This window comes from Ammodytes marinus, assembly GCF_949987685.1.
Source record: "Ammodytes marinus genome assembly, chromosome: 24".
Taxonomy (NCBI): domain Eukaryota; kingdom Metazoa; phylum Chordata; class Actinopteri; order Uranoscopiformes; family Ammodytidae; genus Ammodytes; species Ammodytes marinus.
In genome coordinates this window covers 7,707,615-7,713,618 of record NC_137228.1, presented here as the reverse complement: position 1 = coordinate 7,713,618, position 6,004 = coordinate 7,707,615, and positions in this window count along the sequence as shown.

The window sequence follows — 6,004 nt, the reverse complement described above, 5'->3', positions numbered from 1 at the left end:
AAACTACCAATCTGTTTATATGCAGCAGTTTATTTACAAATGGGGGGAAAAGGACTGTTAGTAAAAAGCAGCCTCCTGAGATCCATTTTCCAGTGTTTCTTTACCGCTAACCTGTAACACTGGTAAGTTGTGGACCAACTTGTATCAGCAGTACAAGAGGAAGGCCTTATCAGTGAGTTGATAGCATTCAGGCTGTGTGCGCTCACTCCACCTCTATAAACAGCTTTCGAGCCGTGGAGAACACATGGGATGGAGTCACCAATGGAAAAAAGTATGTACGGATGGATAGGTAGATCATTTCTGACCTCAAAACCATTCAGGGTCTTTTGAGTGGTTTAAATAATGGTGGGTCTATTTTTTAAATTTTACCAAGAGACACTGGGATGCCTAATCCAATATCCATTATGCTTGAAGCTAGGGGTTTCAAGCAGCGCCTTTATGTGGTCCCTGTCCTCCCACACACTGCCTGCTGGGTCTTGACATGCAATCACACACATACGAGCAGCTCCGCATCCTCCCACCATAAAATAATGCATGTTGGTTCAATACAAAAGACAGATAAGTAGCCTATAATTCAACTTAAAATAAAGTGCAAGGGATATTTATGTTTAGGCTTTTTATTAATGCATTCGAGTTACATTTTTTCTTCTCCTTTTCTTATAAACCAACCACATAGCCTAAGACTAATGCTGGCAACGCTTTGCCACTGCATATTTTTCAATAAAAATAGGCAATTAAAAATAAATAAACATGTCTGTGTTTCCTCCTGTTATTTAGAACACATATATATAATTGTATGCAGCTCATATCAGTAGATTAAATTAGCTCAAAGAAGTAATTGGTGTCCCCAGTTTTTTTTATTATATGTATTTATTTATATTTTTATATTATAGACCATACCAAAATCCAATAATAATAATAATAATAATAATAAAATAAATAAAATAAAAGCTTTGTTATAAGTTACACCTGTTTTGGACCAGGCAGCTGTTCAAACTGAAGCAGAGAAGGGAATATATATTTTTGAATAAACATTAGGCCTACACTTTGACCAAATTTATATAATATATATATATATATATATATATATATATATATATATATTAGATTTTTGTGTCAACGCAAGACTGTAACCTTGTCCTCCTCACGTTACAGAAGCTGTCATAATACGAGCTGTAGTTTGGTCTGGAATAGGAAGACTTCAGAAGCTGCAACAGAGAAAAACAGCATTGTTCAAAGTACATGAAGGCATCACAAGGTGAGCTCATGTCACCTGTCTGCTTACAGTTATTCCACACAATGAAGGTATTATAATAAGCATAGCATTATGAAATTTCAGTTGTAAAACATTATTTGTATATGCAGGGAGAACATACTATATTGCATAATGCCATTGATGCTTTTAGGAGATTTGTAGTTCCGCTCTTATATAATGTTGTATTGTATGACGTATGCACGCTAGCAAAGATCTTTTGGACAGCAGTTGCGGGTGTTGTAAAAACACTACCACTTTTGTTCAAAGGGGCTGCTACAATCAACTCAAAGTTCCTTGTAGCCACCTTGATGTGTGTGTGTGTGTGTGTGTGTGTGTGTGTGTGTGTGTGTGTGAATATTTAGGAGATGTTTGTGTGTGTATTTTCTACTTGAAGTTAAGTGTGCCTTTATTACAACATTTGGTAATACTTTAGATAGAGTGTATAGTCTTTTTAACACACACACACACACACGCACGCACACACACACACACACATACACACACATTAATTGTTGGTCACTCAAAGGGACAGGGACAGACTGTGAGGCTCCGCTATGTGCTGCATGTGTTTCTGTGTCAGTGAACACTTCGGCTCTGTCAAGATATTGCACGTCTCCCGACTGACCCTAGTGACAGCTCCGCAACTCTGATCTCCAGCGTTTGTGTGTGTGCGTGTGTATGTGGGTGTGTCTGTGTGTATGTGGGTGTGTCTGTGTGTCTGTGTGTGTGCGCTGACAATGCCATGTTAACCCGGCTGACATCTCTCCTCTGTGTCTCTGAGGATAGGCTTTGTACGGATGCCATATGAGTGTATGAAAGATACAGAAGAATTGGCATTGCAAGCATATCATCTCATTTTCTCTGTTTGTGACTGGATAAAAAATGAGTGTGATCAACACCAAATTCAACCTAGTATTTTCTTAAGTAAATCATTGGCTCTGTTGTCCATAGTAGGTTTGTCTACAAAGGCCTCGTAATGTAACACAGGGAAACACAACCGGAAGAGTCATTTTCGACTTCTAGGTGTGTCCCTTTCAGACATGAGCTCTCTCATTAATGGGCTAACTTGGCCCATGAACATTTCTCTGGACTCTGCTCGATCAATTTTTACCATTTATTTTGAATCTGGCCCATGTTTCTCTTTTTCTTCTAAATGCAGTACTAAATCACTGAAGTATCCCTTTCATAAATTATCCAAATATTCCTCTACTAGGACAGTTAGAGCTCACACTTACTTACCACACTTTATTATCTTTGTTTAATCTGTGCTAAAGAACTCACTGTGAAACAAAGACTGTAGGAAACCTAGCACAGTGTTCCTAGACTGTCTAGCTCCTCTGCTGCTGGATCTGTTCTCTGTACCGACTGAGATAATACTGTCTCCTCTCCTTATAAAGCCATGATGTCGCATAGCCAGACACACACACACACACACACACACACACACATGCACACGCACACACACACGCACACACTCAGTAGCATATCAAAGTGGTGTCTGTCTCTGCATTTCCTTTGGGAAAATGCTCAAACAGGAAATAAGTCCACTGCCCTTCTATACTGTATTTCCACAGTTTTTGTTACAAATAAACCTATGTAAATTGATTTATTTTGTTACTATAACTGATAACTGACTTTGTGTCCTTTTGTTGGGAACATGTTAAAGTGTCCTTGGTGAAACTTAGCTACTGCAAAGTAACACATCTTATAAAAGAGTAACAGGTATGGACCCAGTTTGGTCAGGCCCCGGAAAGTGCACCTGCTTGAGTTATAGGGACCCAATTGGCAGGTTATTATATGAAACGTTAATGGACATGAACCAGAGAAATATGACAAGACTTTTATGACTTTATAGACTCAGTGTCGTTGTAGCTACAGGCAGAGCCTTGTAACTGCTGCTGCCTGCCCATTTCTAAAAGGGAGCAATGGGCCAGAAAATGTGCCCCATGAGCAAAGAAGGAGGCACTTGTGTCCCTGTGTGAGCATTTGTATAGCATATTGTGTGTGTGGTGGGTTTGAGAGCGGATGGGTTTCTGAGTTGCATAGTTCAGTCTCCTGAGCGCTAAACCAAGCCGTAGAAGCATTTTTTCCTCTTTCCATCCTCCCTCCATCCACTGTTCTCTCCATCTCTCTCTCTCTCTTTCTCTCTGTCTCTCTCTCTCTCTCTCTCTCATTTCCTCAATATCTCTCTCTCCATCCCTCTCTCTTTCTCTCTCAGTAAGAGGCAGCCCTAGGGCACAAGTTACTTCTTACGCTACACTGCAGCTGTGTACTCTCAGTGCAGCACACAAACTCACACACACATGCTGGAACTTCACACAGGGATAAACCATGTCCCCGCTAGTCATAATAACAGGGACTGCAGTGGCATGATATATCTCTCTAATGACCAAACTGTCGGCTATGGGAATGTAATAACGCTGAATTTATGACTGAATTAGTGCACAATGAGGGCAAAGATCTGTGGTTTGGTTTATTGAATTGGTACCGCTACGTTGTGTTGGCGCATTGCCAGTGGCATTTGTCGTTATTTCTTCTGATGTAAGTCTGATGTAAGTCTCAGATGTACAACATTGGATATACACAACTCTGTCATTTTATGGCAGATGGAGATTGTTTGTGCTTTAATCGTCTACACTAAAACTTTTTTCACCAATGTCTGTATTGAAATGTATTATGAAAATGTCCTGCAGGCGATCATCAAATATGCTCCTAAAGCCTATTAATAGATGATCACATTATTGATTTTTTTTGAAGGAACAGGTGTGTGTGTGTTGAATCACACATGTGAATTGGTGTTAGGGATGAATGAAAAGAGGAGAGGAGGATGAAGAGCAGTGATAGGAGATATTAAAGGAATAGTGGGCGTAAAATGATGTGCAAACCCATGGGGGAAATAGTGGCTGGTTTGATTAGATTAAAGCCAGCTTAGATCTACAGACTGTTAATTAAATGACCCTTTGTGTGGTTTGAGATGTGTGTGTTATTACAGCAGCATGCAAATGAAAGAAAATGCTGTGTGTGTGTGTGTGTGTGTGTGTGTGTGTGTGTGTGTGTGTGTGTGTGTGTGTGTGTGTGTGTGATAATATGATACATTTCAAAGAGTCTGTTGGGCCTTATAATAAATAGAGAGAGAGAGAGAGAGAGAGAGAGAGAGAGAGAGAGAGAGCGAGAGAGAGAGAGCTATGGAAATGTATTACAGAACGACTGTGATTCCCCAAAAGTTGTTGAAGAGAGTGTTTAGTCAAAGCGTTGAATAGATTTCACAGGAAGTAGTTTGTTCTTCTCCACTCTGCCAGCGTCATCGTCTCTGGCTCGCACATTTTCCACTGCCTCGGCCAACTCTGTCTCTCTACCCCTCACACACACACACACACACACACACACACACACACACACACACACACACACACACACACGTTCAACAAGGCACAGGAAGACAGGCTACAGTAACACATGTGGACATACACACAGGACACATCAGCAGACATGCAGGTTTCCAAATGAGCTAACTAGTTCTGGTAAACACTTTCTGACCTCTCTTCCACACACACACACACACACACACACACATAGTGTGTGTGTGTGTGTGTGTGTGTGTGTGTGTGTGTGTGTGTGTGTGTGTGTGTGTATCTGAGCATTTAGCCACTAGTGATGCCGGTGGCACCAAAACAATGTGCTCATTATTGGACTGGACACAAAGCCAGGGGTAGAAGAAGAGCAGGAAAGAACATAGAAACAGAACTGGCAGAATATACACAGTGTGGATGTACCTGATATATTCAAACATCTCTCAATTTAAAAATGGTCCTGAATTAAAGCTTCACCCTCACTGATGCAGTTTGTGTCAGATCAACCATGTGAGGAGGTGACTATAGAGTTGGTCTAGATATGTAAATATTGCATTTCTGTAATTTAATAAGTTATTTTTTTCGTCAGGTATTGGATATGCTGCTGTCAAAAACATTGGTCTCTTTGACCAGTAAATTGTGTGTCAAATTATTTTCCAGCACAGTTGTCACACTATAGCACCCTATGATAAAAGTAATAAGTTCCATTTCAAGTAACATTTAGGATGCAGGGCTTGGGATGCTTAATTAAGTGTTTTTTTTTTCATTGTGATATTGCTCCTTTTTTAAACTGCTAGTAATGTGGTCTATTCTAACGGGTGTATTTCTATGAAGGTGATGGGGTTCAGCAGCAACAGGAAACAGTTTGTCATCCTGGCTACACTCTGTCTCTCTCTCTCTCTGATTCTCTGAGCTCTTTGTACTTTGGGGGTCCCCTCACTAATTACTATGCAGAGTGGCCCCAACAGCAACTACAACAGGCCACTGTGGCTGGATGGCAATGCAGGAAACCAATGCACAGACAAAGACAGCCCTGTTTAATCAACCCTTTACTTATCCAAACGCATTATTGTCAGTGTTTACTCAGTCAAATGTGGTAAAAAAGTGCAACTGGCTGGTATTTTCTATGCTGTTAATGGAGGACGTTTACCCTCTAAAGCACTGTCAAAGGTTACAGTGATGTGAAGAAAAAACCCCCTGTTGTCTTTTCCAGGAACTCCACAGCGTTCCCTGGAAGGAGCAAACCTAGTTATCATCAACCGACGCAGGGCAAACTAGATTTAAAGAGCCTTTCTAAATATGGCAGAGGGGGCAATATCCACCCAGCCAGTAAGTGATAACACAGCACCATGCATCTTCATGTGCTCCCTTTATACTAATACAGGGAGATTCCTGCATT